This window comes from Leptodactylus fuscus, chromosome 4, assembly GCF_031893055.1.
Source record: "Leptodactylus fuscus isolate aLepFus1 chromosome 4, aLepFus1.hap2, whole genome shotgun sequence".
Classification (NCBI taxonomy): domain Eukaryota; kingdom Metazoa; phylum Chordata; class Amphibia; order Anura; family Leptodactylidae; genus Leptodactylus; species Leptodactylus fuscus.
The window spans coordinates 203,290,325-203,303,862 of NC_134268.1; the positions used below are offsets into that span (position 1 = coordinate 203,290,325).

General features: G+C 41.9%; 1 protein-coding gene across 1 annotated transcript in view; it reads right to left on the reverse strand.

Moving 5' to 3' along the window:
* The window catches only part of MYO3A (myosin IIIA), a 151,793-nt gene extending 138,961 nt beyond the window's left edge, over positions 1-12,832 (reverse strand). Inside the window, exon 1 of the mRNA XM_075271730.1 lies at positions 12,479-12,832. The gene's annotated coding sequence lies outside the window, so the exon portion shown is untranslated. The remainder of the gene's footprint in view (positions 1-12,478) is intronic.
* Positions 12,833-13,538: the final 706 nt, after the last annotated feature.

Here is a 13,538-nt window from a genome sequence, read left to right on the forward strand (position 1 = left end):
CAGAATAGGAAGATTTCTTTGAATTATCTGCTTGATTTTATTATATTGTAAACTAAATTTTGTAGAAAAAAACGGGCATTGATCATTATGATGATTTATTTTCTTATCTACTCCGGTTTCACCTGCCAGTAGGTTCATTCTACTTTTATTTCGCATTTTATTTTGGGCTCTTTTAAGAGTCCATTTAGGGTATTTTCTTGCTTTAAGACGTTGCAGAGTTTCCCTCTCCAGAACTGTATAATCTTTGGTATCGCTACAGGCTCTTTTTGTCCTTGTTAGTTCACCTATTGGAATGCTGGATATGGTGTGCCTGGGGTGGCAACTATCCGCTAGCAGAATTGCATTCCCAGCAGTTTTTTTACGGAAAAGTTTTGTAATCACGCTTTGTGTGCAAGCCGAGCCCTCCAGCGAGACATCCAGAAAATTAATACAGTGGAGATCATGAACAAAAGTAAATTCCAACCCATAGATATTATTATGCAGGTAATTAATAAACTCTGGTATGGGCGCTATATCTCCATCCCAAACTATTAGGATATCATCGATATAACGCCCATACCAGAGTAAATGTGGAAGAAAAGGATTGGTTGGCACAAAGATAGATTTCTCCTCCCAAAATGATAACAAAAGATTTGCTAAAGAAGGTGAGAAGGGGGCTCCCATAGGGGCCCCCTTTAACTGTAAATAATAAAATTCTTGAAACATAAAAAAATTATGTGAAAGTAAGAAAAAGGTGACTGAGAGGATATATTCACAGGAGGGCTCGGCAAATGCACTATATTTATAAAGATGAAACGCTAAAGCGTCAATTGCTTCTCTGTGAGGAATATTAGGGTATAGGGCGCAGACATCGCAGCTGAGCCAACTATACTCTTCCCTCCATACAAAATTATCAAAAGTTTTGAGTATTTCCCTGCTGTCCTTTATGAAGCCGATTGTTCTATTAACGAGTGGTTGTAAGATATTATCGAGCCAAACTCCTAACTGTTCGCATAATGAGTTATTACTTGAAATTATAGGTCTAAGGGGAGGGGGAAGAATCTCTTTGTGCAACTTAGGCAGTCCGTATAGGACTGGAGTGGTGGGAGTGGAGTTGTAAAGGAACTTCGCTTCTAATTCTGTGAACATACCTATAGATACACCCTCGTCAATTAGGATTTTTAATTCCTGGCTGTATTTTTCTGTGGGGAAAAATATATTTAAGTGCCCATTTATGCAAAGTATTATATGTGTACAAAATCCATGTATTCATTGAATAAGTATATCTTCTACGTGTTTCTCTATTTTATGGTGAATTTTTGTTACCTTGGAGCCTCAGAACGGGGCTGTATTGACATGTGTCATGCAAGTGTTGTTCTTATGCAGGCCTGGTATCTGTAATTTGGTTTCATAATCCAATTGCTTATATGTTTAGATTTTATTTATTCATTTTCCTCTTAATTCACTAACTAGTTTGGTACTTACCTTTGTATCTCGGTTTGATTTGTGTGATGTCTCTTCCTGAGGTTCTTCTTGGCAGCCGCGATGTGCTCCGTGTGAAGACAGGAATATGAATGATGCCTATTGGCCCAAAAAGGTCACGTGTTCCGTTATATAAACAGGCGGAACCATGGTATATAGTAATAGTAATGCACCCCAATCGCACATTTTCATTGGTCAATTTAAACCACGTGACCCATGGAGGCGGGACAAAGGAACTCTCTTTACACAGTTTTGAAACAGCCAGTTCCTTGGAAATGATACAAACTTTGAATATCTTTATCTGGTTGGTTTGTAGAGCAACCTTTATATTTATTCCATCTATAGTTCCCTTATATTGTTGAAATTAAAATCTAAATATCGCGCGGCATTGATTGTCGCATTGGTCTGAATATCTTCAGAAATAAGATTTCAGTAATTGGCATAAATATGCAAATGATAAACATTAAATATGTTAAATCTTTAAAACAAGAATTACAAATACTAGTTTCATTAAATAAATAACACGAAACAAAGTTTTTCAATCAAAACAAACTTTATTTATACCCCAAGTAAACATACTCGACTCTCGACACGTGACAGAGTAATGACAAGCTACACCTGTGTATAGCATTTATAAGCCTTAAGGTTGTGAATGTATAACATGCTATGACTAAGGGGGACACCCCGAAACGCGTAAGCGTCTTTTTTTAACGCACTATGTGTAATTTCTGATGGACACCCTATCTTGTGTATCTTCCTTTTAACCTAAATGGAATAAAGAATTGAATATTTTAAAGGCTGTGGAGTGTCTACGGATCGCCCTTTCCACTTCATTTCTAATAATACTGTGTGCAGGGGCCACTATAGGGGATAATAGAGCACGCAGGAATGCATAGGAGGGGTCGGTCGAGGTCTCTGGCGTTGGTGTCGGTCGGGGGGAAGGGGGGCCCCATGTCAAAAGTTCGCCACGGGGCCCCGCCATTCCTAGTTACGCCACTGTATAGGTCTATGCCACACGTCACTATTCTATATCCATGAGAGAAAAATTGTGGAATGTACCACTGCAGGCCGTAATATGGAGCATTGTTTATAGAGATATACGCTAGGGTCACACTTGCGTCTGGTATCCGTCCTGTGGAATGATCTCACTATTATACCAGGTAGGATTACAATGAAAGATAACACCTCTGTTATATAGATAGAAGTAGATAGCACAAGATCAGGTGAAAATGGGGCTTTTTTTTTTTTTTTTTTTTTTTTTTTAGTTTAAAAGCGGTGTAGCTTAAATGTGACAAAATATGACAAATTGCACCACAATTTTGATGTAAACTTGACCAAAGTAAGTAAACTAATAGATTAGAAAATCTGACGACCCACCAGATTTGTGATTGAGCATCAGTTACTGTGATAAATCTGGCACTTTTTCAGACTGTCTTGTACTAAGTTTACACTGTCCGACTATTAGCAAATGAGGTCCATGCTCTGGCATTGCAAATACAGTGTGCAAGTGTCAGGCAATAGGTGATATTTCCAATGACTGGCATCTACCATAGCACTTAGATCTGCAAAATCTGACCTGTCAGCGACCTTCAGGCATCTCTAACAATGAGCATCTTGTAACAAAAGCTGTGAGACTAACACAAAAGACAGGAAAAACCTGCATGTCTTTGGAAGCAGAAGAATAGCAATACATGCAAACACTGTCAGTCAATACTTCCCATAGAACAATGGCTGTCACTGCGACCAAAGATTTCAAAGCCTCCCACACAATGAACCGATAAAGGCAAAGTAAAAACTGATGCACATTCATTTCTTGCTGAGCTAAATATGTGCGATAATGACAATAATAAAGACCAAAGCCTAATTAAGAAATTAACAGAGTTGGAGTCAGCAGTGTAGATGGAAGAGAGACTAAATAGAGTTAAATCAGGTATAAACATACTATACATACGTACCGAGTCTGGTTCAACGCGCATATTCCTAATTGTTTTGGTTTTGTAAACAATGGAGATTTATCAAATGGGCACCACACTATGTTTTATAGATAAGTTCCTAGGAGCCCTGACAGTGTTATACACTATGTTTTATAGATAAGTTCCTAGGAGCCCTGACAGTGTTATACACTATGTTTTATAGATAGGTTCCTAGGAGCCCTGACAGTGTTATACACTATGTTTTATAGATAGGTTCCTAGGAGCCCTGACAGTGTTCTACACTATGTTTTATAGATAGGTTCCTAAGAGTCCTGACAGTGTTATACACTATGTATTATAGATAGGTTCCGAATAGCCCTGACAGTGTTCTACACTATGTTTTATAGATAGGTTCCTAGGAGCCCTGACAGTGTTCTACACTATGTTTTATAGATAGGTTTCTAGGAGCCCTGACAGTGTTATACACTATGTTTTATAGATAGGTTCCTAGGAGCCTTGACAGTATTCTACACTATGGTTTATAGATAGGTTCCTAGTAGCCCTGACAGTGTTATACACTATGTTTTATAGATAGGTTCCTAGGAGCCCTGACAGTGTTATACACTATGTTTTATAGATAGGTCCCTAGTAGAGATGAGCGAACACTAAAATGTTCGAGGTTCGAAATTCGATTCGAACAGCCGCTCACTGTTCGAGTGATGATTGGCCGAATTCCGTTCTCTGGCCAATCAGCGCTGGCCAATGCATTCTATTAGCCCGATGAAGTAGAGCTGAATGTGTGTGCTTAGCACACACATTCAGCTCTACTTCATCGGGCTAATAGAATGCATTGGCCAATCAGCGCTGGCCAATGCATTCTATTAGCTTGATGAAGCAGAGTGTGCACAAGGGTTCAAGCGCACCCTCGGCTCTGATGTAGCAGAGCCGAGGGTGCACAAGGGTTCAAGTGCACCCTCGGCTCTCCTACATCAGAGCCGAGGGTGCGCTTGAACCCTTGTGCAGCCTCAGCTCTGCTACATCAGAGCCGAGGGTGCGCTTGAACCCTTGTGCACACTCTGCTTCATCAAGCTAATAGAATGCATTGGCCAGCACTGATTGGCCAGAGTACGGAATTCAGCCAATCAGCGCTGGCCAATGCATCCCTATGGGAAAAAGTTTATCTCACAAAAATCACAATTACACACCTGATAGAGCCCCAAAAAGTTATTTTTAATAACATTCCCCCCTAAATAAAGGTTATCCCTAGCTATCCCTGCCTGTACAGCTATCCCTGTCTCTTAGTCACAAAGTTCACATTCTCATATGACCCGGATTTGAAATCCACTATTCGTCTAAAATGGAGGTCACCTGATTTCGGCAGCCAATGACTTTTTCCAATTTTTTTCAATGCCCCCAGTGTCGTAGTTCCTGTCCCACCTCCCCTGCGCTGTTATTGGTGCAAAAAAGGCGCCAGGGAAGGTGGGAGGGGAATCGAATTTTGGCGCACTTTACCACGTGGTGTTCGATTCGATTCGAATATGGCGAACACCCTGATATCCGATCGAACATGTGTTCGATAGAACACTGTTCGCTCATCTCTAGTCCCTAGGAGTCCTGACAGTGTTCTATACTATGGTTTATAGATAGGTTCCTAGGAGCCCTGACAGTGTTATACACTATGTTTTATAGATAGGTCCCTAGGAGTCCTGACAGTGTTCTACACTATGTTTTATAGATAGGTTCCTAGGAGTCCTGACAGTGTTCTACACTATGGTTTATAGATAGGTTCCTAGGAGCCCTGACAGTGTTATACACTATGTTTTATAGATAGGTCCCTAGGAGTCCTGACAGTGTTCTACACTATGTTTTATAGATAGGTTCCTAGGAGCCCTGACAGTGTTATACACTATGTTTTATAGATAGGTTCCTAGGAGCCCTGACAGTGTTCTACACTATGTTTTATAGATAGGTTCCTAGGAGTCCTGACAGTGTTCTACACTATGGTTTATAGATAGGTTCCTAGGAGCCCTGACAGTGTTATACACTATGTTTTATAGATAGGTCCCTAGGAGTCCTGACAGTGTTCTACACTATGTTTTATAGATAGGTTCCTAGGAGTCCTGACAGTGTTCTACACTATGGTTTATAGATAGGTTCCTAGGAGCCCTGACAGTGTTATACACTATGTTTTATAGATAGGTCCCTAGGAGTCCTGACAGTGTTCTACACTATGTTTTATAGATAGGTTCCTAGGAGCCCTGACAGTGTTCTACACTATGTTTTATAGATGGGTTCCTATGAGCCCTGACAGTGTTCTACACTATGTTTTATAGATGGGTTCCTATGAGCCCTGACAGTGTTCTACACTATGTTTTATAGATAGGTTCCTAGGAGCCCTGACAGTGTTCTACACTATGTTTTATAGATGGGTTCCTATGAGCCCTGACAGTGTGCTACACTGTCTTCTCTAGTGGATTCATTTAGTGTCCTCATCTCATTTCTCACTTTTTGTTTTCTGACACTGCAAGACCACATTCCCATGCAGGTTCTTATCACCCATTGAGATAATGATGAGATCAACCTGGCATTTTTTCCCTCTATCCAGGGACCCTATCACCACATGGCTTCCTTCTTGGTATCTACAGCAACAACGTGGTTGGAAGTATTCCTCCAGCCTGTATACAGGTTGATACAAATTTAGCTCTCAAGGCTTGAAATGTTGGATCTCAACCAACTTGACCAGTCAGGCATTGCAGAGTTGCTCAGTGCATTGAGCTTGCTGCCTGTTTGCCTTATTGTCTCCTCTGTAGCCTCTAGGAAAATTCTAGTCTCAGCTTTCAATGTCTTTGTATGAGAACAAGCCAGGTGTTCACGATTATTAGCAGCCTCTAGGGCTTTGATGCCCAACTGGTGGCTTAGTACAATATCTTAGGGCTGTGTCCCAAAATGTATCATATATTTGACTTTATTATTAGCAAGTCCATTTAATTATATAGATAACCAATAAAGTGTGTGTTGCTTTCAAATATATAAGGTATTTCATGGTAAAAATCCTCCTTGAGTGAGGTCATAATTGAGGCCCATCCTTCTTTGCTGTATTACCTGCATGGTGCCACAGGATGTATATGCTTAATGGCAACTGTAATGAATTTGAGATTAAGAGGACCTTTCACCACCTCCACAAACTACAACTTTAGCATCCTTCATTTGGTACCACTCCGATGATTCGGATTCTAGTTTTCTCTAGCCCCCGCCATTTCTGAGCAATCATAAAAGTTATTTTTAGCATCCATTATGCTAAATATGCTCTCTACTATCAGGTGAGTGGTCCCATGCTATCTTCTCCAAACCAGGACCTCACACCAGACTGTAGACAGTAGTCTACTATAGTTACCATTGGTTGCTAAGTACTGGATGCTCAGGAACGGTGGGGGGTAGAGAAAAAATTCCAACTGTACAGCAAAGAGTTGGGGTTGGGAGAGGTTCTCTTTAAAGAATAAGATGTAAGATTTACTAAGATTTAACATTTTGAAGAAAAAACTTGAGCTGACTGCGCACCTGCTGCAGTCTATACAGTAAAGCTGTTAGTGATATGTTTGAACATAGTATCACTGCTCAGCCATTGATTGCCTGCATTGGTAACGTGAGGGCCAATGGTCAAGAACACCAAAATCTCTTCACTCGATCGCTGTCCACATGGAGAGGTGAGTATATAGTGTTTGTTGTTTTAAGACTCTTGACAGTGTAAAAAAAATAGTTGGAACACTCCTTTAAATTGCTCTTATTGACAATCTCTTTTATGCTGATTAGTAATGGGTGGTCAGCTTTGGGTATTTTTTAGACAGGTCCCCAAAGATAAATTTATGGACACCCATCGATCAGCTCTCACTTGTGGAGAAACCTGTCAGGAAGAGTTTAATTACTCTGTAGCACCGCCACTGGGGATATGGAGTATTACACTCTTCTTGTGGAAATCGATGAACTGTCAATTGACAAATGAACAGACATGTCTGGTCCTTCAGTGAGAGACAGACACTCTTTGTAGTCAGTCTTTGCTAGGGGTATTCACAGCTGACAATATTATGCTACATCACAAAGATAGGTCACAAGGATACAGTCCCCATTCAGTTGGACCTCCACTGATATATGGAGGTCCAACTGCAATGTTTTATCATTGGGGGGTGGGGAAAGCATTTACTATAAGTCAGGTGTCACATAAAGGCAAAATAACTTAAAGAGGACCTCTCACGTCATTTGGCTCTGTCGGCATTATATATCACTACCACTAGAAAGTGCACTGTGCAGTACTGAAAGTGCCGGAGGTATCAGTTCCCTTAGTTTCAGCACTGATACTCATTCACCATCAGAAGGGCTGGCCGTACAACTCAGCGCCATTGCTTGGTAGTAAGAAATGTCCCCTCTGACAGTACAAGGCTATGGAAGAGTAGTCATGGGGGCATCCTTTAGTGTCCAACAATGACGCTAGGCTGTATGGCCTGCTCTTCTGACAGTGGAGAGATATCAGTCCCGAAACTAACGCTATTGATCTCTCATATTCCGACAAAGCGGATATCAAAAGTCCTCTTAAAACAGAATATTCAGCTTCAGCAAATAAATATCTACTTTCCGTCTCAATTCCTCTGGATCTCTAGATCTCTAAAAATAAGTGACGTTGCCACATGTAAATGATAGTCTCAGAATGGCAATGACGGGTTTCTTAATGGCAATGACCTTTCAAAGTTAAGTAAGTATTCACATCTGACTGGGGAATCGTAATAATACGGTACTGTACACAATCCCAATACAAGGCAATACTGATACAATAGCATCTGAAATGAGCAATTCCCAGCAGAATGCAGAAAAACTGCAATGTAATGAGAGAGAACAGGTGCATCCTACAGATAAGCCGTCATTCACACACCAACCATGCAGTATTATTATTACTGTACACACACATAAAGCTTTCCAAAGATGCAGTGTACCATGCCGTCAGGGGCGTACACACTAAAACTCAGAATTTCTCTTTCCCTCTCTCCAACTCTATAAGTAAAAGTCTCCTTAACTGTATAGTAAACCCTGTTGGACTTCATAGACTTTGAGTGTGTGGACCTAGATGAGACTGATCTTGTTCCCCGGTGTTTCAGTCTATGGCTAAATTCACACCTGCCTTGGATTCTCCATTGAAGCCTCCGCCAAAGTCCCAGACAGAGAAAAAGGTGGACACCTGGCGGACCCCATTATAGTCATCTTTGTAGGTAACCGTTGTTTTAGTGGACCCAAGCAATGGAGAGCCCAGTGCACATGTGGGCCTAGTTGGGTTGAGCCGATCTTGACTTTTCAGGATCGATTTTGAAATCCGATTTCCGATCATTTTTCATTCCAACCCAATCTCGATCCCAATTCCTACTTACCAGCTGCCGCTACCGATCCGCGCTGTTCTCGCTCCTCTTCTTTCTACTGCGCATGTCTTCAGAGCACCGTATGTGCCCCCACCTCCCAGGCTAGTGTTATTGAAGCTGGGAGTGGGCGGGGCTTGGTGTGGCTTAGGAGAGTGTGGGTGGATACAGTACCCGCCCACACTCTCCTAAGCCACAAGCCCCGCCTTCTTCCTAGGTCTGTAACAGTAACCTGGGAGCTAGGGGCGTGCACGGACCGAGAAGAGGCAAGAAGAGAACAGACGGGGAACGGCAGCGGTAAGTGGACTTGTCTATCGACTCTTTATTGTATACTCAGCTCTGCTACATCTGAGATGTAGATCTCAGATGTAGCAGAGCTGATGAGTATAGGAATGAATACTCTTCTGTTTCCTCCCTGCTATGTCGTAAAAATGAATGTGGTCTCAGCTGGCGCGCAGGGAGTTAAGTGGCTGGACGCCGGCACAGGGTGTGCTGTGGCATCCATTCCTTCCTAACATTGTTTGCTTTTCCCACAACGCTTGGCCAGTAGCAAAGCATTGTGGGTAATAACCTCCGACCTCGATCCTGCCTAAAACAATCGGAATTCCGATCGCGATTGTGAAATTTACTCGATCGCTGATCGGAATCCGATCTTTTCCGATCCCGATCGCTCAACCCTAGGGCCTAGCCTTATAGAGCCCAGCTGTGCTAGACCCTCTGTTCTATTTTTTTTACTCTATTTCTAAAAAGAACCTGTCACCAAGTATGCAACTCCCAATGACAAAAAATCTGTTCAGCCATTCCAAAGACCTTTTCGTGTTGATACAGAATAGGGTCTACTAGACAAGTGGGCGGCAATACAACATGACATACAGAACACAGAGACCCCACCCCAGTGTTACCACCCGCTTGTCTAGTAGATCCTAATATACATCAACACTAAAAGAGCTTATATCTTCGGAATGGCTGAACAGATATGGATAAACAAAACATTAAAATGCTCACGGTGACAGCGCCGATCAGATAATATATGTCATTGGGCTGTTCAGATCTGGTGACAGGTTCCCTTTAGTTTAATTTATAAGCACAGAAAAACTACTGATTGCTTAGTAAATACACAATATAGTCTTAATTAGATTAATTGTTTTACATGCTACTTATACTTATACTATAGGTCGGGATTCTAATCCCATTAACAGATCACAGAAATCTGTATACGGTATAGTCCTATTTACTGCAGAAAAGACAAATACTGAAAGGGTAGCAAGTACATCACTATAGGGGGCAGAAGAGGGGACTCACTAAAGGCTCATGGGTTCTGGTGCAAAAACTCATCTTGGGCCCCCTGCCCAACTTCTTCTCACAACCATCAGCTGTGTCCATACATTTTTTTTTGTAGCCTTTATATTTCTCTTTGCGTTTCTATCTGGACCCAGACTGCCATGAAAATGTGTTCACATGTCATGCAACACTTCCTATCATTCCAATCTCTTGTCACTGCCTACACTCAACAATCATGTCCACTTTGGTTACACAACCTCTCCCCCAGAATCTCCCCTTGACTATATGTTGATGACTAACTAATATTTTTTTACTATGAAAAGATTAATTTTCAAAGTAAACGGAACCCCACTTACCCCAGTTCCACAGGCACGATGTCTTGGGGTAACCCTGGACTCTGACCTATCCTTCAAGTCACACATTCAAACCCTCAACACCTCCTGCTGCATCCAGCTCAAGAACATCCACCGAATCCGCTCCTTTCTCACCCCTGAAACTACCAAGACACTCGTCCATGCCCTCATAATCTCCCGCTTAGACTACTGCAACACCCTTCTCCATGGACTCCCAGCTAACACCCTCGCCCCCCTCCAGTCCACCTTAAACTGCGCTGCCTGCTTAATCCACCTCACCCCCCGATCTTCATCGGCTGCTCCCCTCTGCCAGTCCCTCCACTGGTTACCTATAGCCCAGTGAATTGAGTTCAAGCTACTAACGTTAACATACAAAGCCATCCACAACCTGTCCCCTCCATATATCTCTGACCTAATCTCCCGCTACCTGCCCACACGTAACCTCAGATCCTCCAATGACCTCCTTCTCCGCTCTGCTCTCATCCGCTCCTCACACAACCGTCTCCAAGATTTCTCCCGTGCATCCCCCATACTCTGGAACTCCTTACCACGACACATAAGACTGACCCCCACAATCACAGGATTCAAGAAGGCCCTGAAGACTCACCTATTCAGGAAGGCCTACAACCTCCAATAACACTATCACCGCACTGCCATCTGTACAGTCTCCCCCTCTCCTTCTGTCTCTACCCCCCTTCCCCCATAGATTGTAAGTCCTCGCGGGCAGGGCCCTCTACCCCACCGTGCCAGTCGGTCATTGTTAGTATTATATCTACCTGTATATTCTGTGTACTGTATGTAACCCCCAAATGTAAAGCACCATGGGATTAATATAATAATGTACAGCACCATGGAATTAATGGTGCTATATAAATAAATAATAATAATAATAATAATAATAATAATAATAATAATTTTCTCTTTTCTGACAGTGGAAGGCTGTGTGTCATACATTTATGATGCAAAGACTGACAGCCGTCAAAGGGAAATGAAAAAGAGCTCAAAGAGGTGTATCCAGGCCTAGTGTGTTGGTGGTGACCTGTAGGCCCCTGTGGCTACTGGGCCCAGTTGCAGGTACTAGCCTAACCAAATTAGGATAATCGTGTCATATATCAGAGAACTTTCACCAACCAACACCTACTTGTATTTCCCTACATAAAGGAGCAATGTTCTTGTGCCTGAGGGGACCCTTTCAACCTATATAACCATATCAGCTGCTATTGCTACACCCACGTTTGGAGCTCATAAACTTCAAGCTACATCCTTGTGACCCAAACAATAAAGTTAACATATTATTTAAACCACATGGTACTATAAACTCCAATAAAAACCAAATGCAAAAAACAACAGCTAATTTTTTTTTAATACGCTCTCTACAAAAAAGTCCCATAAATCGAAAAGTCCCTATAGTACCATTGAAAACTCAAACCAGTCTATTAAAAAACAAGTCCAGGATACGTCTACATCGGCTATTAGAAGGCAGTGACACAATAAGAAATATGCATTTATTATGTAAAAGTTATAGAACATGAATAATAAATATATTTGGCATTGCAGCCATCGTACCAGCACACAGAATATGATATAGTTTCAGCATAAACCCAAACACAAAAGGCCTCACTGTTTTTTAAATCCTCTACACTGAAAGGGTTAAATAAGTTAATGAATAAATTATATGTTTCCTGCAATGGTGTCATTGAAAAATGCAACTCATCCTGCAAAAACAACTCCATCATAAACCTATGTCTATGGAAAAATGAAAAGTTACCAATGCAACAGTAAAAAAAAAAAATTGCATTGTCCTAAAGGTCTAAAAGAGGTCGGTCCTAAAGGGGTTATTTACGCCTCTGTATACGTAAGTTACTGTATAGACTGGGGTCACAAAGCCGCCTATAAAGCAGCCCACAATACGAGCGTCTCTTCTACGACCTATAGGGATAATGCATGGGACTAGGGAAGGGCGAAACATTTGCAACCCCCCCAAAACCCCACACAATAGAAAACATTGACAGCAGAGTAATGCAAGGGTTAATTCTATGACAGATCAGAAGGCATTGTATAAAGCAACACTCACCTAGAAGAAGGCAGTAGAGGCCACCAGGTACAACAGGCATACGTTGCGAGCCTCATCCACACAGCAAGTGTCATTCCCTTTTACAAGCCTATTCTCTGATGTGCGGTGCATTAAATTTTCACAGGTAAACATAGCGATGACCAACGTAAACCGTCAAAGCGGTGTCATTTTAACTCTGATAGTCTTCTCTTACTTACGCTGCCCTAGAAATTTTCACCCGCCTCTTTCATTGTCTCAGGTGGCAGAGGCAGCATCGTGGTCATCGCTTGTACGAAAGACAATTGTTATCTGCTGGAAGTAAGAAGGACCTTAAGGTATTTCCTAGAATAGCCTCCAGATTACATAGGAATCAGCAGCAGTACATTCCCTCGCACGCAGGCCTCCAACTTCCAGAAATAGTTAATCCCTTTCACGGTTCCTTAGAGAAGGTGTAAGTGTAAAGCTCCTAACGCGGCCGCCAAGAGGATTTACGCTGCCAGTGGACATTTAACACTTTCCCTCCGGGCTGTAACCTAACGCCCATGGTTATATGTTCAATATATACAATGCTACAAAGATTGTATGGCCTCTGCGTAATGAATAGGAGATTTAATAGGAAAGAAACTTTGGGGAAATTTATTAAGAATGGCGTTTCCTAGGCCAGGCTTAATAGTGTCCCAGACCGAACTCTTAATACGTCAGGTTCATGTACCAGAATATAAATCCACGCCAGCCAGAAACCCAAGTAGAAGTAGAAGCCATATAGAGCTCGTGCCAGTTGACTGACTTGATTTATAATTTATTCAGTTTGCTATCTTATATGCCGTCATGGTTGTAAGTGTTGAAAAAAAGGAGCGCACTAAGTGTAGTATTAAAATTTTTTATTGAGGATGGTACAGGTACTTAATAAATTGACCAGATTGAGCAGTCACAACACCCTAAACACTTGTAAGGATTGATCCCAGGTGGGAGTGGCAGCGGTTCAACAAGTCATCACCGGAGGACCAGAATGGATATGGACAACAGTAGTAGAGACCAAAGGTCTGTAACGGAGGATCCGCACTCACTGGTAAAGATGTTG